The sequence below is a fragment of the Protopterus annectens genome, chromosome 3.part0, assembly GCF_019279795.1.
Source record: "Protopterus annectens isolate FY-2018-M chromosome 3.part0, PAN1.0, whole genome shotgun sequence".
Lineage (NCBI taxonomy): Eukaryota > Metazoa > Chordata > Ceratodontiformes > Protopteridae > Protopterus > Protopterus annectens.
Genome location: NC_056731.1, coordinates 331,366,705 through 331,394,435, shown reverse-complemented (window position 1 = coordinate 331,394,435; position 27,731 = coordinate 331,366,705).

Below are 27,731 nucleotides of genomic sequence, written 5' to 3'. Positions count from 1 at the left end.
GTATAGATTGTGTGTGCCTTACTGTACCCATTAAACTTAACATAGTACTAATTCTTTGATGTTATGAATCATTTCTGCAAGTATATGAAACATCTTCCAAACTTGCAATATATCTGTTTAACATCATATTGCTACAACTTGTGACACACACAGAAACATTTATTATTTATAAATATCTGCAAGGATAGCTTTCCTGCACATTGTATTAACAAGGTTCTGCCTTTATCCTTAACTGAGTGGAACATTGTGCCTCCCAGGGTGTGAATCATTTCTACAGGTACAACAGTGAACAGTTTCCTGGAATTACTACAATTATAACATTGCATTTTTGTATGTAATTTTATTTGGTGAGGGAATAGAGATGCTGAAAACAGCATGAAAGATACGACACTTACTCTGTGGATTTTATGAACACTGATGCATGGATGCATGGATGATTTCTTGGCAATCAGTCTCCTTGGCTATTTGAACGACAGACAGCTGTTTACTTGCTGGCATTTTTGTGCTTGTTTTACTATTTTTGTCCAGTGGGATTATTCTTTGAAATGTTTATTCAGTATTTTCTGCTATGTATCATTTTTACTGATATTCTCAAAAAGTTCATAATGTTTGGCATATTAGTCCATGTAATGTGTTAGCTGTTGCATTCTGTAAGCAAATTTCTCAACTGCTGATTTTTTGAGATTAATAGTCACACATTTTTTATGATTGTTATTTTTATTATTACTCCCACTACTGCTACTTTTCTTTTAGCATTTATTATATGAAGATAAGCATTTTGAATGCATATCTTGGTAATGTATCTTCATTTATCATCATATTAATTCTTAGTAGAGTTATATTTTACAGCTTTAAGCTGATGTCTCCCAATGTTAACCCACTGAAAAGGCACTGAAGATAGGACATGCACAGAAACTCACATTCATGGATGCAAACTAATCAACACCTTTAAAATAGGATAAGAAAATTACCAGCACCTTTAGAAAAACCCAAAAGCAAAAGCCAGCCAGGAACCACAAAGATGGAAACATTCTCTATTATGCAAAGCAAGCACTTTAACAAACATTTCATTACATTTATTACATCTGGAAGACCCACTCAACATGCCTTTAGAAAAATAGTTGGGTCTAAAAATGTTCACTTATCTGCAATGGTTCTCTGAAGTTATATGCAGACTTCTTTTAAGAGAGCCAACCTTCACTTCAGTTACACCAGAAGAATATTCCCAGGTGATAAATTTGTAGGATTGTCCCAGGCTATATGTCTAGTACACCAGAAGAATATTTCAAAGTGACAGATTTGTAGGATTGTCCGAGGCTGTATGCCTTTCATCTAGGCCTCAAGCTCACTCCAAAGAAAAACAAACAAGCACAGCTATAGCAGCAGTTCTCCTTTAAGCTTTAGGCCTAACTCTTCACTTCTCAGTTCAAAATTTTTTAAGCCTTTCTGTTAGGCCTCTCTCCTTGTCTCATATTCAAGTGCAGTTAACCAATAGCACTTTCAAGAGTAAACCCAGATGGGCCCTCCCTAAGTTCATGCTATGTCGTTCATTCAGCATACACACTATCCTGCCAGTGAGGAACTAACTCACTGACTTTAGCTTTGTAGACTGCATTCTTTTATACTATAAAGCCTCTGATTGGCTGCCGAAACCCCTGTGGAACACTGAAAAAAAAATTCCCATGTTTTTAATATTTAAAGGACTAAACTTTCTTATCAAACATATTAATAGTCCATCCTTCTACTCAATATGCCCCAGATGCTCAAAATGCTGCACCACATTTGGGAAACTCACTTTCTATGAACCATTTAGATTTTCTAGCTGTACAGAGTAGCTGTGTATGTTTTGAACACATTGTTCATACATTTCTCTGTTTTTACCAAATCTGTGGGTAGATCATGACTTTTCAAAAAAAGTATGACGTTCATTAGAAAAGGTATTTATGTTACAAACTGCAATGCTGATAGTATAGCAACAAAGGGCAAATTTTACTATAGCTGGACACATTTTACTATAACTACCCTCCTGGGATGATTCTTAAATCTTAAGAACTGCACATAACATGTCCGATTTTACATAAAACTTATTATGACCACCTTAACAGAATTATTTGACTATTTCTATATTTTATACACACTTTAATCAATATTTTAAAATTATTATCATAAAGCAAAGTGAAGTGTATTACTTTACTCTATATATTGCACATTTAAAGAGATAACCTAACTTAAAGAGACAGTCCCAGACATTTTTTTTGTTTTGATTCTTGTGTTTGTTTACATTTTCAGTCAAGTTTTCTAAGCATGCCGCAGCTTTGGCTGTAGGAGTTTGGGGAGGGTTGCTTACAGTAAGTGTCATTGGTCTTAGTCAAATTCCATCTGAAATTCAAGTTGTACTCATAACAATTCTCATTGATTCATTCATTAGTTTCACCTGTGCTTTTTATCCTCATACAAAAGTAGCCTTTCAGGAATATTACGGCCTCACTTGGAAGAAAACATATGAGCATTGCAAAGCTAAAACATTAGTTAACAGAGTTTTCTGTTCAAACAAAAACACTGGAATGCACAGAGGACAGCAGTCAAAAATATCTTATCTGTTTTGACAGCTCTCCTCTGTGCATTCCAGTGTTTTTCGTTTGGTATTTTTTTACACTGGTTATTAGGAGTTACTTGTTTTTTTCTTTAGAGTTTTCTGTTCATTTAATTTCATATTTGATTTTGTGTGTATTTCTGAATGCTAGCTAAGTGCTATGATGTTATGCATGACTGTCACTTGCTCTGTCGAAAGCATTAGAATGATACAAGTTTCGAACAGTAGTCGAAGCAGTCTTCTTTTTCTCATGTTTTTTTTTTTATCTCTGAATACTAGCCAAGTGTAACGGTTTTCTGACCTGCTATAAAAAAACATGTGTGACGCAAGCAGTAGATTCATTTTAAACAATGAAGCCCAAAACTTACTGTCACAATGGGGGCTGTACAGTACTGCTACCTGTGATAGTTATAAGTACTAATTCTGAGATTGCTTTACTACAGAGTAAGGGGAATATGTTAATTGACTGATTTAGTATGAATGGATTAAACTGTACTCTTTTTGACTATACTGCTTGCAGTTACCCTATGCAGAATGAATAATTGAAATAAAGAGCTGCACAATTAAGATAAGCTTTTAGACAAGTTCATAAAAAGTGAACACTGAGAGTCTTGCCTAACCACCCCAACTACAAATGCACACAAAAATGTAATAATCTTATTGTTTTCCAGTGACTGGGCACTAAAAGCTTTGACGGGAACTGAATATTGTTAATTGTGTTCACCAGAGGACATGAAAACAGGAATGCGTAAAGTAAATTAAAATCAGGAGTAGGGTGAATGATGAAGTGGTAAGTGGGTGGTAACAACTGGGAGGTCTCAGATCAAGTTTCTTTAGATCAACATTTTTAGACTCTGGGATTGTCCCTTTAAATTTGCATTAACCTATATACCCCTCGATTGTACAGATTTTCGCAGTGTCCAGATTTTTGTCTCATATTTTTGGTCTGTTATTCATAAAAAATTTTTTTTTTGACAAATCACTGGGATGATCTAAGGATTAAAGTCACTAAATAATGACATTCATTTGAATTTCAGACTTCATATCCTTCAGAAAATGCATGCTAACACAACTCCTGTTATTCTAGCAACTTTCTGAGTTTATAAGAGCAATATTTAATATGTGTCTCCAAAAATGTCAGGCTTTGTCCAGATTACTTCTGCTAAGAGGTTGACAGGTAACAATGTCCCTATCAAGATACTATATATTTCTTCAATACTATCTATAAGTGGGGGTTAAAATATCCCAATGCATTCCCAGATAGTTCTAATTGGAAGGAGGTTTAAAATGGGTATCAGCCCTGTATGAACAGAATTAAATGTGAATACAGTGAAGTCTGAGAATATGTGTCCCAAAACACAAACACTGCATTCTAAAAGCCACTCAACTGGCAGGATGATCTTATTCTCAAAACCTTTTAGGTTAAGGTCAAATATGCTTTAGAAATTATAGAAAGATGCTAGGCATGCTATCCAGGAGACCATGATGGATCAATCCTAATTTATCAATAGCCCTGGAACATAGTCTGGTTAACTGACTTCCTCAGAGTCACACAGTAGGCAAATGGAGGCTAAAGAACTCAAACTCTGAGCTATGGGAAGCAAATCACAGCTTTAATCATCTATAATGGCAGTCTGAAATGAGTCTGATTTTATTCTCATAGGTATTACTTTAATAATGGTGAAAAACAAAACTGCCTAGAATCTTATCAGTTAGTCATCTAACTATGACGCAAGCTGGCTAGACAGTAAATGGAACATCTCTGATTCATTAAACTCAGAAATGACTTGGTATATACACCCGACCCCATTAATCTGTTAGGTTATCTTTAAACTGTCTTCTTATATGTTTCCTTACTTGCAGTCTTGTTATTGTCATTGTTGACTGATGATTTCAATTGATGCTGATGAACACATATTTCTTTAAGTCATTCAGCATTAAGTCATTCTCCATTTACCAGATTAATCTATTATGGGGTCACACGAGAGCCACAGTTTATCTTGGCACTCATTAGGTATAAAAACAGAAGTTCATTTTGAACAGGTGCCAACAAACTATTGCGTGATACACATGCATACACATTCACTTGCTCTCACATGGTGCGTGCACCTATGTGCAATTTGAAGATTATTAGTTCACCAACAACAAGTCTTTAGGATATTGGAAGAAACAGAATACCTGGCAAAAACTGGCACAGATACAAGGCAAATATGTGGACTCTGCAAAGAAAGCATTCAGCTGAAACTCAAGCTGGAGAACCAATCATTGTGATGCAGCAATGATACCCACTGCACCACTGATGTACAGCATTTTATTTGATGATTCATTTAATTAACTTGTTCCTAACCTTTCTTTCAGGCAAACACTATCATGTAGACTAATCCATGCAACTGTCAAGGTCATTTCTAAAACATGTATAGTTAACATTCTTTGTTTCAAGATTATTGCTATGGAGGGGCTATGCAGATACAGTAGCACTTGGGAAAACCACTGATTACTAGGATCTGCTGTTTCTTTAATACTATCTTGTTTCACAGAATATATCTAATGTGGATAGATATGCATCTCAAATACATATGTGCATATCTACCCACACTTGGGTCATGATAATTAGCACTCTATCTATAAAATGGAAAAAGAACACAGAGCTGGAGGGCAGAAAACCCTTAGTACTATGTGAAAGAGAAAGGATAAGCAGACAAAGAAAAGGAGATGATGATGCTAAGAAAGGCAGTAAGCTGAGTTTCCTGTTAATGTCTGCCAGTAAAGGAGTGGGATAACAGTAGGAAAAAAGATGGGCTCAAAAGAGGAAAACCAAATAGCAATATTCTAGGAGGAATCCAGAGCCACAGGTACCTGACAAGCAGATCTGATGAGAATAGCAGATTTGGACTGGGTTAAAGGTAACCAGGGACCTCGTGATCAAAAATAAGACACTCAAGACAGATTGTAAGTATTAGCCAGGGTTATACAGATATTGGATTAAGTTTGGCTGATGGGACAAAGTATTACCATCTTAAGACAGCCAGTAATGAAAGTATGCCTACATGAGGGCTGTAGGGGCATGGGGGGGGGGGCAGACGAAGGAAAAATGAGGGTGCCAATGATGGTAGAAAAATCGAGGGGTAGAAGGGAGGAATTAGTGAACTGATATATGAAAATCCTTTAGAAGTCATGGAATTGGTGGTAAAACATATACAAAAAGGAGTAGACTGTAGCAGAAGGCATGAAATGAAGAATGGTATGAAATATGGGAAATAGAAGATAAGGTTGGAATGTGTGTAAGTACATGAGATCAGACGAAAATAATTTATAGGTGGCACACAACTCTCATCACAAATTATAATGGGTTAAGGAAATGCAGATAGGAAATACTACAGAGGCAGTATATAGCATATGCTGTATGATTCACTTTGTCAGAATGTGCTGAGGTAAACAAACTGTAAACTAGATTATTGGAAGTTAAGAGGGTTTGGATGCATGTTCATGAACATAGAAATTTACCTTGTGTATGAACAACAACAGTGATGAGACAGAAAATGACTGCCTTATTGCTAAATAACTGGGTCAAATCAATTATCACTAACTGAAAAGTTCAGTTAAAGACAGACATGTTTTAGGTGATGCAGAAAAAAATCATGCTTACATTAGGACATTAGGAAATAAAGTAAGAATACTTAATAAGGATAAGATGAAAACGAAAGGAGATGAAGATAGAGATTCACATCTAAACCATGCAGATGGGGAGGATCGTTTTGTGCAGAGAGGTGAAAGGTCGGTGTTGTATTTGAAACTGAAAGCTCAGTATGCACATTTAGTAAGGCAGTTTCTGTGTGGATATATACTGCTGTAATGGCTGGACTGAAGATGTATATTCCTTGTAAGTCTTGCTTTATTGGTCGTAAATAAAATGATGTTTACATACTTCAAACAAATTGCCTTCAAAATCTGAGATTAGCAGTTATCCAGAACCTCCAAATGCTTTTGACATACAGAAAACATTTTATTCATTCATTTTTAATCAGCTATCTCATGTCTAAAGACAGATACAAAATATAAATAAATAACTCAAAAGAACAGACAAAAGTTCACATGTTTACAACAAAGGAAAACATACAAAAACACACAACTTTTAAATATTGTACCACAAGTGTCTGTCTCTCAAACATGGATAAAGACATCAATATATTTTTGTAACACTTACAGATTTCTGAATAATGTTGCGGTGGTGCGGCGGTAGCGTTGTTACCTCACAGCAAGAGGTTCTCCCATTCGATTCTTGGTAGGGCTTGAAAGTGCCTTCTGTGTGGAGTCTGCATGTCCTCCCCGTGGTTGGGTAGCGTTCGAAAGACATGCGTGTGTAAATGGGAATGCCTTAGTTGAAGTTTGGGCATCGAGCTGGCACCTCAGCGTTTCGTAAAAATCTACTGCCAATCATTAGCGGACTGGAGTTAAGCTGTGGCGACCCCTTACCGGGAAAAGCCGAAAGACAAACAACTTTGAAAGCATATAACTATGTGGAATAATCATTCAGTTTGCCTTTGAATTTAAGATTCACCATAGTTTAGTGTGAAGCTTATGCGATACATCCCTTAATACCAATCTTACACAGACTGAGTAGCCTGACTCACCAGCTGCCAGGGTTAGGTATATACAAAGGTACAAAATATAACTGTCTGGCCCTTTAAATCAGTGTAGCAGCTGTATGTTTGCTTCCAATAAGAATTGAAAATATATATATATTGTTCTTCCAGTGAGAAGAGACTCTACTTTTTGTTTATACTATAACACTTTGCAGCAAAAACCTGTGTTATTTCTGAAGTAAAAAGCTAGAAGTACAGGACAGTACAAGATGTTGGTAAAATGTCTAGCAAACAGGTAAGAAGGAGATGAGAACATATAATGGATGTATATAAAAAGTGACATTACAAAAGCATATGCCTTCAGGTAAAAAAAATACACAGAATAAATGGAACTAAAAGAAGACTCTGGTTCTTAAATGAGTCATCAAAGATTAGAGGAAAACACATTCAGTTCTTGGAAGGTATAAGGAAAAACAGCAGGAGGCGGACACAAATCAGTGCAAATTAAAGTAAGAAGAAGCAGAGCTGTCAGTGAGAACAGCGAATGCTTAAACTCAGTAATGGATTTGGAATTGGTTAAGAAGAAAGAAAAAGCTTCTACAGGGTTTTAAAATCAGCAAAGAAATTTAAAGGTGAGGATAAATAAAGCAGAGGGTAGGAAAATGGGGCTAGAGAACAGGAACTGTATTAAGTGAATTATATCCATGTCCATATTAAATATTACATACTTCCTTTCTTTCCTGTCTTTGTAAGCATATACTATTATTCTTATCACTCTGCGTTATATCTTAATATCTGGAATTAACATTCTACTAGGAACACCGACAGCCACATCTAATACTTTATATTTTTATTAATTACTAAAATATGACTTTCCAAACATTCTTCCTTCCCCGTACTCCCAACCATTTCTTGACCCCCACACCTACTTAAATTGTTTGCCTTGTTTGTCTATAATGTCCAGTAAACATATTGTGTTGTGTTTAACTTTTCTACAACACTGTAATTCTGTAAGACATCTTATCTCATTCTAAATACTGTTTATATTCACTGATACAAGTGAACAATTACACCTTTCCCCTTTAAAGACATTTTTCTTCTTTCCTTTTCCCATAAATTGTATTATTTCTCCAAAAGACCTTTTCCTTTTCCCTTCTTCTTATATTAGATATTTCCCTGTATTTTCTTCTTTTAAAACCACATATCTATTTTCCAAAAGTACATTCTTTTAATTCAATTCTGCATACACTTCCTTCTCCCTGACACCTTTCTCTGGGACATGTTAATGTCGGATGACATACTTCCTTTATCAGAAACATTTTAGAACTCTATTTCATCATCATTAGTGTTAGTGCACTGCTTAACCTATCCTTCCTCAGAGCAGTAAAAATACATATGTCCTTCTTTCAAGCATTTTTTATAAATCATCTCAAACATTTTAATACTGTGCCTTTTTTCTTCAGCTTAAGCACTTCCACTTTTATCACAGTAAATGATTAAATGTTTATCACTCTCATAAAAAAATATATTTTTGGTTTCCCAAAATATTTCACTGTTATTCTTTTCCTGTTTATTATTATTATCACAAACGATATACAAAAGATATACATACCATACATTCCATACAATTTTTAGCAAATTTCAAAATCAAGTCTTACTTCCTGGGTCAAGCCCTCAATTTTCTTTCATCCATTTTTTTTCTCTACAATATTGCGTTTCTCACAATACAAGGCAAAAAAAGTCTCTTAGTTCTTTTTCCTGTACCTCTTCATTTCTAAAACTAAGCAATCACTTTTTTACTTAGTTGTCCATGTCCTCTTGAAAATACATAAAAATTAAAAGGGTGCATACTTTTTTTCATATATTGTTAAGCACCTTATAATTTCTTCACTATCCACTACACTTCTGTATCAGCATTTTCCAGATTCCACGATTCCTCCATTTCCTATATCATTACTATAGCAAGAAGTCCCATGTCTCCTCTCATATCTGACTTCCTGGACTAATTTTTTATACTCTTCTTTTTTTCTGGTCTCTGTCATGTAAATTTGTTTACTCGGATCACTCCTGCTCTGATCCATCTGTTCTGTTGTCTGCCACTTTCGATTTGCTGTCATGTAATGTAAGTATAGGGCATGAAAGCCTACTGTTGTGTATCTTATTGCTACATTTATTATTTCTTGCAATCTTGACCTGGTCTGAACCTCTTAACTAAGTCGTTTTGCTGTTGTATCAAGGTAGACCAACATGTGCTGGATAAGATGCCTGCTGGCCAGTGTTGCCACTGACTACAATGTTTTCCTAAGTTCCCTACATTTACACAGTATGAATGAGAAAATGAGGAAGTACAGGAGAGTATACGGAGAATGAGGTTGGCGAAGAAGAAGTGGGATTGTCAGAGAGATGAAGAAAGTAGACAGGAATATAAGGAGATGAGGTGCATGGCAATGAGAGAGGTGGCAAAGGCTAAGGATAAGGCATATGAAGAGTCGTATGAAAGGTTGGACACTAAGGAGGGAGAAAAGGACCTGTACCGATTGGCTAGACAGAGGGACTGAGCTAGTAAAGATGTTCACCAGGTAAAGGTGATAAAGGATAATGAGGGAAAAGTACTCACAAGCGAGGAGAGTGTGTTGAAGAGATGGAAACAGTACTTTGAGGGGTTGATAAATGAAGAGAATAAGAGGGAGAGAAGGTTGGATGATGTGGGGATAGTGAATCAGGAAGTGCAATGGATTAGCAAGGCGGAAGTAAGGATAACTATGAAGAGGATGAAGAATGGAAAAGCTATTGGCCCAGATGACATACCTGTGGAAGCTTGGAGATGTTTAGGTGAAATGGCAGTGGAATTTTTAACCAGATTGTTTAATGAAATCTTGGAAAGTGAGAGGATGCCTGAGGAGTGGAGAAAAAGTGTTTTGGTACCGATATTTAAGAATAAGAGTGATGTGCAGAGCTGTAGTAACTACAGAGGGATAAAACTGATCAGTCACAGCATGAAATTATGGGAAATAGTAGTGGAAGCTAGGTTAAGAAGGGAGATGATGATTAGTGATCAGCAGTATGGTTTCATGCCAGGAAAGAGCACTACAGATGCGATGTTTGCTCTGAAAGTGTTGATGGAGAAGTACAGAGAAGGTCAGAAGGAGTTGCATTGCGTCTTTGTGAACTTAGAGAAAGCATATGATAGGGTACCTAGAGAGGAGTTGTGGTATTGTATGAGGAAGTCAGAAGTGGCAGAGAAGTATATAAGAGTGGTACAGGATATGTACAAGGGTAGTGTGACAGCGGTGAGATCTGCCATGGGAGTGACAAATGCATTTAAGGTGGAGGTGGGATTACATCAAGGATCAGCTCTGAGCCCTTTCTTATTTGCACTGGTGATTGACAGGTTGACAGACAAGATCAGACAGGAGTCCCCATGGACTATGATGTTTGCATGTTTGCAGATGACATTGTGATATGTAGTGAGATTAGGGAACAGGTTGAGGAGATCCTGGAGAGGTGGAGATATGCTCTAGAGAGGAGAGGAATGAAGGTCAGCCGGACTAAGATGGAATATATGTGTGCGAATGAAAGGGAGGATAGAGGAATAGTGAGGATGCAGTGAGTAGAGTTGGCAAAGGTGGATGAGTTTAAATACTTGGGATCAACAATTCAGAGTAATGGTGAGTGTGGAAGAGAGGTGAAGAAGAGAGTACCGGCAGGGTGGAGTGGGTGGAGAAGACTGTCAGGAGTGACTTGTGACAAACGAGTACCAGTAAGAGTGAAAGGGAAGGTCTACAAAAGGGTAGTGAGACCAGCTATGTTATATGGGTTGGAGATGGTGGCATTGATGAAAAGGCAGGAGTCAGAGCAGGACGTGGCAGAGTTAAAGATGTTAATATTTGGACTGGGTGTGATGAGGGTATACAGGATTAGGAATAAGTATATTATAGGGTCAGCCCAGGTTGGACAGTTTGGAGACAAAGCCAGAGAGGCAAGATTGCATTGGTTTGGACATGTGCTGAGGAGGGATGCTGGGTATATTGGGAAAAGAATGCTAAGGATGAAGCTGCCAGATAACAGGAAAAGAGGAAGGCCTAAGATAAGGTTTATGGATGTGGTGAGAGAGGACATGCAGGTGGTTGGTGTGACAGAGCAAGATGCAGACGACAGGAAGAAATGGAAACAGGTGATCCGCTGTGGCGAACCCTAATGGGAACAGCTGAAAGAAGAAGGAGAAAAATGAGGAAATGTGTCATACTAAGACATGTCCACCTAATAAGCAGGTTCCCCATTCTTACCACTGCTTCCTCTTTGTTTATATTTTGTAGCAAGTTTCCTGAACTATAAGTTCAGTGGACAATTGTAAGGCATCTTTGCTGTGATTGCACTCATATGCTTTTGCTGACTGTTATTTACTTATCTCTCTTGCTATCTTCTTTCACTACATTACATGTTTCTATATTCCTGCATGATTTTTATTCCCTTTACTAGCCTACCTATCAGCTGTCCAGATTTTTGTGGAATGTCCAGATTTTTGCCTCATACTTTGGTCCAATTCTCATAAAATTTTTGGTTTTCTAGAAAGTCATTGAAGACTGAAGTTACTAAACAAAAACAGACATTTGAGTTTCAGATTTCATATCCTTCAGAAAATGCATACCAATGCAAACCCTATTATTCTAGCAATGTTCTAAGTTTATAAAAGTAATATTTAAATTCTGTCCCTATTTTGGGGTGTTTGTCCTCCCATTATTTTTGCCATTTTCCTGATTTTTCCATGCTAAAAGGTTGAGAGGTATGCTAGTGACCATTTATAGTAATAATAAGACTGTCTCCATACTATTCACTGTTGTTTTTTTATTTCCTGTACATCAAGGGCTATATATATATATATATATATATATATATATATATATATATATATATATATATATATATGTATATATATATATATATATATATATATATATAAAATATATATATTTTTTCCCAAAATAAATTGGAATATATTCATACTATTTTCAGAGAATGATCTAAGGTTCATATTTAATGGAAAAGTAATCTTAATGCCATTTTTACTCTGCAAGTTGTAAAAATAAAGAAACTAACATTTTGAAAAAGAAATGCAGATTCTTTTTATAAATGAAGTCACAAACAGCGCTACACATTTAGTTTTGCTGTGTATGAATAAGGGTATATATGGATGTATGTTGGTCTGTAACTGTTTGCTTGAACACTGGGACTGCATACAGTGGGTCCATTAGTGTCTGTGCATTAATGGCTATTGTGAGTGCGTTTGTATGTCCATATATGTATGTGTGTGTGTGTGTGTGTGTGTGTGTGTGTGTGTGTGTGTGTGTGTGTGTGTGTGTGTGTATATGTGTTTGTGTATGTGTGTGTGTGTGTGTGTGTGTGTGTGTGTGTGTGTGTGTGTGTGTGTGTGTGTATGTGTGTGTGTGTGTGTGTGTGTGTGTGTGTGTGTGTGTGTGTGTGTGTGTGTGTGTGTGTGTGTGTGTGTGTGTGTGTGTGTGTGTGTGTGTGTGTGTGTGTGTGTGTGTGTGTGTGTGTGTGTGTGTGTGTGTGTGTGTGTGTGTATGTGTGTGTATGTTTGTGTGTGTGTGTGTGTGTGTGTGTGTGTGTGTGTGTGTGTGTGTGTGTGTGTGTGTGTGTGTGTGTCATGGGTGTTTGCATATGGGTATGTATACATATGTGCATGGTCTGGCAGGTGAGGTCAGGTCAATGGCTATAGTAGTTGCTCTGCTGCACAATTTTCCAGTTGTGTAGCAATTCATATTTATGCATATGTCAGGGTAATGAGGTGTTGTGCTTTATGGAATTTAGATGACAGTGAATTGGTACATGACACTACTTTGTAAATTAGCTCATTGGTACATAGCGATTTGCAGTGCAGTGGTACTGGCTGTGAATAAAGGTCAAGGTTTGCTGTACCACCAGCTTGCTCATGCTTTTATTTATGCTAATTATACAATAGATTTTTTGAGTGTCACAGAAACACAGTGATCATTTTTTTAACTTAATATCAATAAAGTCCATTAATCCTGGACCTAAACCTTCATCACCTGAAATTTTAAAATGCAAAATGCATGTTGTATATGTATCAGAAAAAAGTTCCTGTACATCTGACCAGACAACAACTGATTCAGCAAGGTCTCGGATGTAAAACTGTTGAGTAGATGAAAAACACAATAATGAGAGTTAGAAAAACATTTGAGGGGTCTAATGTCCATTTCCAACAAAGGAATCCACAATGCCACATTCAAATCACTTAAATTTATCATAGCCACATTCCCAAAGATGGAAGGGCAGCATTTTTATGCGTGTGTGTGTGTGTGTGTGTGTGTGTGTGTGTGTGTGTGTGTGTGTGTGTGTGTGTGTGTGTGTGTGTGTGTGTGTGTCCATACCTCCCAACTTCACAGATTTTTGCAGGATGTCTAGATTTTTGCCACATATTTTTGGTCTGTATTTCATAAATTTGTGTTTTTCTGGCAAATCATTAAAGATTGATATTAGAAAATAATGACAGACATTTGAATTTCAGACTTCATACCATTCAGAAAATCCATGCTAATGGAAAACATCTAATTCTATCAACTTTCTAAGTCTGTAAGAGTAGCATTTAAAAATTGTCCATATTTTGGGGCCTTTGCCCCACTTTTATTTATGGCTTTGTCCAGATTTCTTACTCTAAGAGGTTGACAGGTATGCTATGTGTGTATGTGTGTGTGCGTGTGTGCGCATGTGCGCATGTGCGCGTGTGTGCGTGTGTGCGTGTGTGCGTGTGCGTGTGTGCTTGTGTGTGTGCATGTGTGCGTGTGTGTGTGAGTGTGTGTGTGGGTGTATGTGTGTGTGTTTCAGCTTGTTTGCTTAAGAGTAGGAGGACAAAGGCCCACATTGTTTAAATATCTAATTCACTTAAAAGGTTCGTAGAATAATATGATTCACATCAGCATGTATTTTCTGAATAATACGTGTGAAACTCTAATGTCTGACATTATTAAGAAAATGCAATGCTCAGTGATTTAATCAAAAAAAACAAACATTTTACAAGGGATGCAATGAGAATATGAGGCAAAATCAGGGGCAAATGAGAAATATAGTATAAAACGACAGATACATGTTCTGTGCAGATACACCTGCAACTCAGGGAATAAGCTAAGTGGTTGGTAAAACAGTTACCAGCATGAAATGTTAGAAAATGAAGACGTGTTGTCTTAACCTTATAGTGACCTGTGAATCACAGCAAGTCATGCCTGAATAAAAAGTAGAGATGTGCAGAGCAGAACAGCCAAAGCACTGAGTAGACCTTGAGCAAAGGTTTGCTGCTTTCTACAATTAACCTTGTTCAGGTTACATCCCAGATGGCTGGCTAGCTGCAGATTTCTAACTGGCAGGTCTCCAGCACTGTTCATGGGGGTTGCTGCTCAAATGCACAGATGGGAACACTTCCATTTTCTTATGGTTTAAGGAAATTTCCATCAGAAAGTTTTAGATATGAGTACACAATTTGTTTTAGTTAAATATTACCCCCTGAAGACAGGCAGGGGATTAACTTGGTACAAGCCACAGTTTGATCTTCACAGCTGCAGAACTGCCCAAAAGGGACTCCTAAACAGGATGCAGAGGTAGATGTCAAAAAAAGAGGTCTAGTTATCTTGAAGTCCTCTCTGCCATAGTGCAGTTTTACGTTTTTGCTCCTTAAAGTGCAACTGCCTCAAAGCAGTAGAAACAACACTTACTTTATATTCTATTGTGTGTTTTTTGCGATTTAGGGTAGCCACAGTGGTGCAGCAGTTAGCACTGCCACCTCACAACAAGAGGTTCTCCAGTTCGATCCTCAGCTGGGGTACCTTTTGTGCAGAGTCTGCATGTCCTCCCTGTGGTTGCATGGGTTTCCTCCAGGTGCTCCAGTTTCCTCCCACATCCCAAAGACATGCTGTAGGTGGATTGGACACTTTAAAGTTGGCCCTAGGTGTGAGTGTGTGTGCCTTCTGTGGAAGGTTGGATGCCAGGCTGGCAACTTGACACTGTAAAACTCCACTGCCAATCATGAGCGGACAGGTGATCCACTGTGGCAACCCCTAACCGGGAAAAGCCAAAAGAAGAAACTTTTGTTTTCCTGCAAATCTGCTGTAAAGGTTAAAATTCAAGGAATCGATCATTGTGGATCCTTATCGGATGATCAAATTTTCAGAAACTCGAAATTCAAATGGTCAAGACCATATGATCGAGTTTCTGAAAACTCGAACATCCAAAAAAAAAAAACACAAAACATAACTTTTCTTACATTTTTGGAGAGGGGATCAAGCCCCCTTGTACCTTCCAGAGCCTCTGCAAATTATATATCCTAACTCCAAGATCATACTACAGTGAGGAAAAGGATAAATTTCCCGGTCTACACTATACAGTGATCTCCATTCAAAACCTTCGAGTTTTCAGAAACTTGATTGTGTGTACCCGACCATATGAATTTCAAGTTTCTGAAAACTCAGTCATCTGGGATCCACGAGGTAGTATGAACAGTAAGAATTCCCATATACTATGCTGGGAATCATACATTTTCACCTGTAAAACCTCTGTGCTTCAGATGCTTGATGTATCTGTGTGTCATTTAGTTACTGCTTATTTCTTCTATGTTATTTTTGAAAGTTTCATTATAAATGTTATACTATTTAAAAGAATTGCCACATTTAATGAATATAAAATAAAATAAGGTTATACTCATGAAAACTTACAGTCTTGGGACAAGGATGGCAAACATCATGACTTGCCATATTTGAAGAACATAAAATATAATAAGGTTATACTAATGAAATCTTACAGTCTTGGGACAAGGGTGGCAAACAGAATGACAAAATACCTGCACTGCAATTCAGTTGTATTTCCTTATATGCTGAAGACAGATTCTGTTAACAGTCTGTCAGGTACATCAGGGAAAGTGAATTAATCCAAAGTCTCTGATGTACTTATTTCCATTTCTCGATGAAGTTGATGATTTCAACTAAACAGAGAAAATGAGAACAGAGAAATAAATGCCCCAAATTTAATTAGCTTGTCACAGTTTAAAGGCTCACTGGCACATACTTCCCAGTTGATTTACTTAAGGTGTCTTCTACTGAAATCAGAAAAAACACTGTTCAAGGTAAATGGAATTTGCATCTTAACAGAGCACATACAAAGAAAATGTATGCTGTTTTCCATAAAGTCAGCTATTTTCTGATGTTTTAGGATGACAAAATATTAAAACAGGCTTTCCTCTTTTAGTCATGAAAAAGAATAACAACAGCTGGCAGAAGTATAGCTGGTTGAACCAGCTCCCTGGGCTAGTACAATGACCCAGCTCCCTATCCCCTCAGCTCTTCAAGTGAAGAGAAAAAAAGCACTTCAGTGTAATAAGCCAATTGTTAAATGCTTATTACAGTTAGATCTACACCCCCAGAGCAAAAAAAAAAAAAAAGGTGTTCCTTCTAGTGACATACCAATCAAGTGGCCAGATGCATGACATGCCCCGCCTCCTTGCATCAGCTATTCAGGTCCTGTTTCTTGTGTCCTGCCCCCAACCTTTCTTTAACATATTTACAAAAAATCTTGTTTTAAACTATAGCAAACTACAGGCTTTTGCCCTGCCTGCATGGAGCAGCGCATTGCTCATGTTTTGGGGTTTGGTTAAAAAAAAAAAGAAGAAAGCATTTTTTATTTATTTATTATTTTTTTTTTTTTTTTTACTTTTAAACTATAGTAAACTTCTAGCTACAATGTAGCATGCACTTGCTAGACTTTTGACCACACACACTGCACTACCATGATCAGGTGTGACCATAAATGCAGTACAGACTTCTAAAAGCCAATATTGCATTAGAGATTGTGATTGCCTGATCATGCCCCCAACACTTTGTGCCTGGGACAGTTGCCCCTCTCACTCCACCCTTGCAATGTCACTGATATCAGGTACTATATGCAATGCAAGGAGTCTAAGTAAAAAGGTGGATGAGCTGCAGACAGTGATGTAGGAGTGGAACGTGGACATTGTGGAATAATAGAAACACAAACAGTGCCAGAGTGCATGGAACATGGAGGTGCTAGTAAAGCCTGCTCAGGAATGGCAGACAAAGGAAAGATGAGGTAAATCAGTGATCTATATTAAGGAAGACACGAAATGTAAGATCAAAGAGGCATCCTCCACACCCCCATTAAAGGAGCAATAAATGGGGCATGCCAAATCCTAAAGTAAATGGAAGTTAAGTTAAATGAAGGAGGAAAATGTTGGTGGCATGACATGTTAATGGAGAGGGATGACAGGGTAAAGGGGAGAACAAACAACTGAGGTGGAAGGAAGAGGTATATAGTGATGGTAAATGAAACTCTTTCATGAAAATACAGAGTGGGAAATCTCAAGCTCCAGGGTAGAAATGGAGTAGGAGATGACTGAAAGTCTGGGAGCATGAGGGAACTGTGTCGATTGGTGCAGAACTATAGCATGAATGTCACCCCAACCAAGGTGGGAGGAGTTCAGGATGCCCAGTTGAAAGCACTATTAGCCAACAATGACTATGCCACTGTGTAGTTTAGCGGGTAAAAAACATGAAGATATGTCAGATGGTGTATGATGAACCAGGCAGTACGACCAAAGATGGGTTAGAAAGTTGGTGGAAAATTAAGGGAGTAAACAAGCTATGAGAGTGAGGCAGTGATGTACTACTCAAAGCTATCATTAAAGGTTTGAGGAAGAGATAGAAGGGGTAAAAGAGGATAGGCTCTAGACTTTGCAAATCAAGAAGTTGTGTTTCATATTGCTGCATGCATAATATTGGCAATTAAGAAGCCACAATCTGTTAAAACCAAAGAGCATTTTTTTATTATTGTGTGTGTGTGTGTGTGTGTGTGTGTGTGTGTGTGTGTGTGTGTGTGTGTGTGTGTGTGTGTGTGTGTGTGTGTGTGTGTGTGTGTGTGTGCTCCCCATTACTGTCCCATGTTTGGGAATGATACTAATGCATCTGAATTGCTTGTTTGGAGAGGCAGATGACAGGGGCTGCTGCAGTACTAGATAGAGGTAGGAGGTGGAGGAAATTAATAAATTGTACATATACAACTTCTAGGTACCAGAAGCCTATCAGGGTACAGCTTTATTAGATGAAAGTGAGATGACAGATATCATGGGTATAGTGTGTAGGAGACCATGTCATACACATCAATCACCACTGTCTACTATGTCTTCCACAGACAGCGAAAATAACAAGTAATCCACATGGATAATGACTTTCAGCCCTGGAACCATTTCCCTACCAAACACTTTCTACTTGATGTTTAAGCAGCAGAAAATATCTGATTTCTCAAGATATTTGAGAGCTTCTGTCAAAAAGGAGCATGTCTGAGGTAACTGGTAAGGAACAGTCAGGCAGTCAGGATATAAATATACTGGGGATGTGGTACACTCACAAGATGCGTTGAAATTGATGGACAGCTATCTGAGCATGGGTAGGGTTGCCACCTTTGCAAATGGCCAAAGTGGGACATTTTTGGGACACACATCAGATTTTACAGGCCAACACATACCCATGGTCAGTACAAAGGATAGAACTTTACTTTTTTGCCTAAATAAAAGCTTATTCTTGTAGCAGTTTAGTTGCTTATTCTGTTTCTTGTAACATTTAGGTATTTTAGATACAGAAATAACTATTTTATGCAACTATTACATAAAATATGGGACATAATTATGTCCTACAATCTCAGGACATTTTCCATTTTTAATATTTTTGGTTAGGACACAACTGCCCAAAGAGGGACTGTCCCTCACAAAGTGGGACAGGTGGTAACCCTAAGCATGGGCTTTATTTCTTTTGGTTGTTTAAAGGGCAGTATATTCCAGAAAGGTTAAAGGTTTAGCAAACTGAAGAGACTGCAGAAATTTGTGTTATAAAATGATCAGTCAAAAGGGACAGGCAGGTGCAATAAGATTCCATGGTGCCCACATCAGATTGCATTTGAAATGGGTTAAATGTGTTATATTCTGTTATTAGAAACATGTTCAAAATGGGGGAACAATGACTAAGAATATCGTTTCTCTAATATGCTGTAAAATTAGTCTGTGAGCGGTTCTTCTGTACATGTATCATCTATCCAACTGCTGTCACTAATACCTCTGCTCAAAATGTGTCAGCAAGAAAACCTCATATTACATGTTAAAAGGCCTTGTGTTAAAATACATCCGATGAAGAATATAAACATTTGTGATTTATAATCCACTGACAAAGATGCAATGTTGCATGAATATTTTAACAGCAGTATTCACTGTAGTCAGTGATCATGTCATCCCATGATGCTATCTCAGAAAGGTTTGTAAACTATGTCACAAAAACATACAACACTGATGTAATAACTGCACTTTTCAAAGTGCAACCTAAAACATATGCCACTGGGTGTGCAACATGCTGGTAAGCTGGTGCATAGCTACAGCACATAATTATAACTATAATTACTGTCTTGGGTTGCAAAGGACTTCCTCAGAGGAGCATATTAAGTAACTAAGGGTCAAGGGTCAGCTTTGCCATTGCTGAAGGTGGCACTAGGCATACAGTAGCACTGCAATGACACTTGTGAATAGTAAAAAGTACAGTCAGAAAGCACTCTTTATTAACTTTCCAAAATCTGCACATACACACCTCATTGGAGGAGGTATACACAAAGAACAGTCAAAACCCTCATGCTAACTGATCAAATGCCACCTGTAAACTCAAGTAAGGTTCACTTTCTTTGGAAGTACAGACTTAGTATACAGAAGATGCTGAGTTATATGAAGTTGTATAGGAAGTTATAACTTGATAGAGAATAGATCAGCCAGCAAGACTGCTGACTGAAGTGATGGTCTTGTCCATGAACAGTCAGATAAGTTATACTGAAGCATCATGTCCCAAAATATCAAATTCTAAATTTAAATATATCATTCATGTAATATGCCCCCACTTACATGTAAAGAACTCTTGTGAATAATTTTCTAGTGCTGAATTGTTCACCAACAACAACCTTTTTGATTCTGTTTTCCATTCATTCAGATAACCCTTTAAAGTGATACAACATGTTAAGGACAAACGCAGTATCTATTTGTTCTGCTAAGCCAGTGCCCTACACTGGTTGTCCTACACTGGTTGTCCTGCACTGGTTGTCCTTCGAAAAAATCAGTTCTAAGTAATGTCTTCTCAGGTCAAACAGCAACATGCAAGTAATACGCAATAAAACATTTTTGGAGTTTGAATACATAAAATATTCACACTTTTGAAATGCTCAGTTTTTACAACAAGGACAGCCAATATTCCCCTCCACTATACTGAAGTTTGTATGTGACTCCACAAAAGATCACGCATGGCAGTAGTTGTCAGCATGTCTGTTTAAAGAGAGGGTTTGTGTCCCCGTCCTTTATTTATGTTGTCCATTCACCTTCCTGTATTATCAAATAACTATTACTACTTATGAGGTCTTTGGAGAGCTATATTAATGTAGTGGATTGTTGTTCACCAACTTTCAATAAATTATGCTTACTTTATTATCTATAAAAATTTCACTTGTTGTTACCTACACTTGAACTATAATTGCATTGCGTTTGTTAACATATGGAGTGCTTGCCAATGGATAATTATTCCATACCATTTAAGTATGTTTAATAATCTTTAAAATATGTATATAATATTTTCCAATAAGTTGCATTTGTATGCACCTCCTTATGTGCATGAATGCACAACTCCACACAAAAGTTTAAATACACATACACAAAAAAAACATATAGGTTCATAGGTTCATACTAGGCTATCTGCCCTAGGGCATTTATAAGCCTAGCCAGAGTGTGTTTGGCTTTCGCCAAACACATATATAGCACAAATCTACATGCACACACGCACACACACACGCACACACACACACACACACAGATATATATATATATATATATATATATATATATATATATATATATATATAAATAGATAGATGTAAATATAAATAAATGTGTGCGGATAAGCATGTGCATATAAATGAGAGCAGCACTTTTTGTCAATGTGTGTTTCCATCAATGAGTGAAAAAGGTGGTGCTACTGATCGAAAAACAGCTCATCGAACTTTACGGGCTTTTTCAGAATGAGATCGCTGTACACTGGGCATCAGGTAATATTCCCTTTCTTCACTGTAGTGTGATCTCAGAATTAATATATATAATTTGTGGGGGGTGTGGGTGTGCAGGGGGGCTTGCCAGCTGCAAAAAGCATTGTGATGTGCTGTATTTTTGATTCTTTCAGGATTGATGTTTTTCTTCTTTGACAATCACAGATGATTGTTGGATCAACAATTTGCATTTTCAGTGGATGGTTATGCTTCCATATAAATACATATAAACCACATGGTGTGCAGGTAAAGTAGCAGTTAGAGTTAGAGTACAGACATAGTCAGGTAAATACAAATGCAAAATGAAATGTCAGCACGCTGTAGGCTCAACAAATATATCTGTCTTTATTGGCAACACCAACAATGTAAACCAGGTTTTAAGACACTTCTTTAGTACATCAGTAAGCAACAGTTAAGTAAGTGTTTCAAGTAAGTGATTTAAAAGAATAGTATGTGTTTACATGATCAAACAGAATCAATCATGACATGCTAATCATAAAAATATTGTTTATTTAGACATAAACCTTCTAATTTCAGCATCAAATTATGCCCATTTCGGGCATAAAATAACACACTCTACTGCCTTTGTTACTTTTATTGTTATTGACAGAGCTGTTTTGTCTACCTCAAAACTGTTTGATTTCAAAAGGTGTTTCAATAAGGAAGTTCAGAATCATCCATTTGGAGACTTAACATATACTAGTCTTAGTGTCAAAATATATAAATGCTCCCAGCAGAGTAAATACCTCTTGGCTCACGAGTACTATAATGCAAGAAAGTCCAAATAAGACAGCTAAGAAGCAACCACAGCTCGATAACAAATCCAGTATAAAAGATATACAAAGTAGGAAATAATCCGTTTGTATAAAACAAGTTCTGATTTTAATACGCATGCATCAGGTAAGCGCTTTTACATAAAGCTTCATCAGACCATTAGTATTCAAAAATATTTTTGAAAGTCATCCCTTTATATAATCATCACGTGTTGAAACCTATTAGTCAATTAAACATTTTAAAGGTGCACTCTCAAGTTAAAAACAATGCTAGAACTTCTTTTCTTTCACACAATATAGCATAAAACACTTAAAAACTGTAGGAACTGCTCCTACAGATACCCTTATTTTTACAATACAAACTGACTGCCTACGACTTGGATGTATACATAGTCGGGTTATGAATGAAGCTTGAAATGACCAATTCATTAATGTCTATATATTATACTAACTATTATATATGTGCATGAAGTGCCTATAAAATTTTTTTTATGTGAAAAATACATATCTGTATATAATATACATATAACCTACAACCTGCTTCCTTGTGCAGCATCCTATTCATTAAAAACTTTTATATTTTATATAAACACATTTCAATTATAATACTCTATTTAATACATATAAGCATAGAATGTGGTATATAAAAAAATATATAACAAGGTATAACTTTACAATAGTATACACCTTCAAGTTAGAATTCATAAAAATGGAACATGTATATATTCCTATCTAATTTATGGTGCTATGCAGTGTAAGGGCAAATAGTTATACATACATGCCTGAATTATTTATAAAGTCCTACACCATAAAATCATATGACAGGGCAACAATGCATGGTTGGTACATTACTATATGTCACTATAATGTTTATATCAAAATTAATGCCTATAATTTATAAATTATGTTTACCAAACTTCCATATTGAGTGTTGGAAACTTTATGTAATGTAAAGACGTGTAAGTATACAATGATATGTGGCTGATCCATTGCTATACACTAGTAAAATATTTGTATTGAAATTAGGAACCTGAAAATATACGTATGTGCGTTTTCCTATCTAATGCTACTTCTAAATAGCCAAGTTTCTAATTGTTTTGACGTTAGTGTACACCAATAAGTATGTGAATAATCCTCATGAGATGACCTTCCTATATAGTATGGCTACTTTACGGTTAAGCATCTAGCTCTTAATACAGGTTTGATTGAGGCTCTCTCATTAAGACCTTTGCCCTCATTCTCATAATCCAGTTAATTTCTTTATTTTCTGTATTATTTCATATATTACCCTCTCTCATTATGGGAATAACATGATCTATAACCATAAAATGGAAGGCATGCTTTGTCCTAGTGACATGGTGTGTTTGGCAAAGGCATTGGTAGCATAGCCTATCCTAATGGCATAAAGATGTTCTCTAATTCTAGTCTGAAATGTCCTGTTGGTTTTGCCGACATAAAAAAATTGGCATTTCTGGCAGACAGACAGATTTATCACATGATCAGTACCACAATCTGCGGACACATGAAACCTATAATAGTGTCCTGTATCTGGATGTATGAAACTGTCTCCAGTTTCAATACAATCACAAAAATTACATTTACCACAGCAGTGAGTACCGGTGTTAATATGATTATTGATATTTGCTATTGGATGGCACAGTAGTCTTTTAAGATTAGGTTTGTTCTTATATAGGAACTTTGTTTTTTCCCCAACTATATTCCTTAGTTCCTCATCAGTCATAAGGATGCGCCAATGGTTACTAATTAATTCCATTAGATCTTTATTATCACTGGTGTAATACATTGGTATTTTTAATTGAGGCCTACTATCTTTCTGCTGATTAGGCCAGTATACCTGAGCTGAATAATATGGAGCTGCTCTATTTTCCCTCAACTGGTTAATATTCTGTAACCCTGCTTCAGTCTCGAATCCTTTATATCCACGTTTAAGAAGTCTATGTTTAAAAGTGTTAATTTCTTGTTGGTATCCTTCTTCTGTCACATTTAAGCGTGATATTCTCATACTTTGTCCCTTAATAATATTATTAAATATATATAAAGGGTGCATACTACGTCGATGAAGGAGGGTGTTCCTATAACATGTTTTCCAATGAACTCCTGTATTAACATAGGTATTCATTACCCTTTCTATGAAGACGTCTAATTCAATTCTAGTATCTGAATAGTTGAAGGTAAATTTTAAGTATGTAGTCATATTATACATAGTACCAATATACCTTTCCAGTTCTTCTGGGTCACCTTCCCATACAAAAAAGGACATCATCGACAAAACGTCGATAGAATTGAATATGTTCCTGATGCCATACATTCTGGAAGAGTTCTTCTTCTTCTTCCCACATGGCTAGAAACATGTTGGCGTAGCTATTGGCACATGATGTGCCCATAGCCACGCCATCACGCTGAATGTACATTTTATTGTCATAAACAAATACGTTATTCTCCAATGTGATTTCCAAAAGCATGCTTATAAGATCTATTTTCTGTTCTGTACATTCACTATGTTTGGCTAGGTATTTCTTAATGGTGACTACTCCTAGCTCATTAGGTATAATAGTAAACAAAGATTGCACATCTAGAGTTACAAATAGCATATTAGGTTTCATTTCAGTTTGATTACAAAATTCATATAAATCGGATAGGAATTGCTTTGTATCTTTAAGTATATATCTATTTCTATCTATTACAGGTCTGAGGTGTCTTTCCACATACAGGGAGAAAGGTTCAGTGCTCCATCCCCTACCAGAGACTATAGGTCTCATAGGGGGATTGACACGACCTTTATGTATCTTGGGTATCCCTTGTATGTTTGGTATCATTGGATATTCGACTCCCAAAAATTTTGCCAGTTCTGCATCTATGATGTGACTGTTAACTAATTCATCTATTGTTCCATATATATTAGACTTGATTTCATCTAGTCTCTGTTATATACTAGTCTTAAATGAAAATCACTAAGGATTTTGTTTGAAAAATTAAGCCTTTTTTCTCAATGGCTAATAGCTTAGATATCATTAGGTGGTACAATAACAGCTGCTCCCTAAACGTAAAGTCCCCAGTCAATCCCTAATCCTAAAACTTCCCTCCTGCTACCTAACCCTAAAACTCCCTTCCTGCTCCCTAAATCTAAAGCCCTCCTACCCCAATCTCTACCTCAAACTCTAACCTACATTCTCATCCCCACTGCTGCTGCACTAACCTTGCCCAGAGGTCCATTCTCTCCCCACAGCTGCCGCACCTCACTCAAACACAATATTACAGTCTGAGCATGAGCAGCCATCCATGGGGGCTATCAGTCACCCAAGTACCTGGATGCAGAGGAATTTGAGCAGCTGTGTCTCAGACAGCTGTAGTACAACCCAGTAGTGAGACAGTGGTCTCACCTTCGATAACCACATCACCGCAACAGTCAGGACATCCTTCTATGTGGCACACCTCATCACTAAGGGCTTTTCATCCAGAAAAATGGAGGTCATTGTCCCACTGTACTCATCCCTCATTAGACCCATTATAGAATACAACACCCCATTTGGTATGTACCTCTCAAGACATCTGCAACAACTGGAAAGGCCACAGACATATCTCACTAAAAGAATCACAGGCCTAAAGCAGATGCCCTACGCTGACAGTCCAAAAAAACTCCAGCTATACTATGTCGCATATCGTCTACTCATAGGCGATCTCTGCTTAACATACAAGGCCATGTCAAACCCAGAGCTGTTGGACATGCTACACTTAAAGAAATCCCAATCACTCAAAGCCAGGGATCTAAACCTTGTCATCACAATGAACAAAACATGCTGAGACAGAGACTCCCCATACTCTGGAATAGATTGCCCATACATGTCAAGCAGAGTGCCTCTTTGGCCCTCTTCAAAAGGAACCTTGACAACTGAATGGGAGAAAGGAAATTCACCCCGGGGATCACGTCAATCACCCTGCTAGACAGGGGTCCAGGGAATTAAATAGTGTGGGAAGAAATAGCCAGGGAATTGTTATGGCTAGGCTTGTATAGGCCCTAGGGCAGGTAGCCTAGCACCAACCTATGAACCTATGAACCTTCAATGATACCGTAAACATATATTTTGTGAAAATCAAATTCCAAACTTTTTGTTATCATGCACTAAAGGAATACATGTTCTGTTGTTTCCATTTCCTTTTTTACATTAACGAAGCTTTCTTACATCACGTTATACACCATTTGCCCATTTTACTATTAATTAATCCAAAACAATCTCTAGAAAATCTGACTGATAAAAATTCTAAATCACTTTATTCTTCCTTTTATTGCACACAATATATCATCACCCACATTCTTCTACAGCTTTATATAGTAAGGGATATTTTTTTCTCTCATAGCATTCCCTACTGTTTTTTCTCCAAGGCATTCACTTTAACGTTTCATAACATCATTTTACGCTGACATTCCTGTAACTTTTCCTTCTCTACAGTTTTCATCCTTTTGCAATATCACTTTTTATCCAAAATTCATAGTATTTTACCATCAAAATTCTTACTATTATATTCCATTTGCCTTTTTTATTGAACCAAAACATATGGAGGGAAGCTAGATGTACAACCAGGTTTGTCAAACCCAAACCCCCTTTCTCTTTACAATCCACATTCCTCTCTTAAATGGGTTTTGTTGTGGATTTCAAATAATAAAATAAATGTTTCCAACATTACCTCGCTTTCATGAATGAGAATGTAAATTCTCTGCCTATATAGCTTATCTTACCCAAAGTAACTAAATTAAATATGCTTTCTTCCTGAAGGATAACTTGTATTTCATAAGGCAGCAGTTTCTTTTATTTTTCCATAAACTTTTTCCATTGTTCTTGCACCACTTTTGTTTTCCCAGATCAGATGCCTAATACAGATATCATATGTCATGGAGAAATAAATCCATTTTATCTTCTTTACATCTCCCTCTCCTTTACTTTCCTCTTTATCCATGTCTAAGCCAGCCATTCCTAATAAGCTACTTACGTTTCATACAAATTCTATCATACTCAACTTCTGCATAACAGAAAATTATCAGAATCTCACATTTTCTAATAGCAGAATAATATTTCATCTGGTCCACTTTTTTGCCACATGTACATATTGTGTTAAGTCAAATAACAGGGCATACTTGTTGGACCTCTTCCACACATAACTGTTATGTTTTCACCCACTCAACCATTAATTAATATTCTGACTTCATTCATCTCATATGCTGATTGTAACAAAATAAAAGTTTTACGCGGTAGTTGTGCTGCGGTAGCGTTGTCGCCTCACAGCAAGATGTTGTCCCATTCGATTCTCAGCTAGAGCATCTTCTGTGTGGAGGCTGCATGAATGGGTGTGCCTTCATTGAAGGTTGTGTGTCAGGGCTGGTAACTCGGCACGTAAAAATCCACTACCAAACATTAGCGGACTGGAGTTCCACTGGGGTGACCCCTAATAAGCCGAAAGACACAGCAACAACAACAACCTCTTATACCATGCAGTTCCAAATTTTTACATAACTGGCCATGATCCACATTACCAATGGCTTTGGAGACATTCCCTGACTCCCTGCTTAATGTCTTGTACCTCTATTATTATATGAAGTACCAGTTTGTTCAC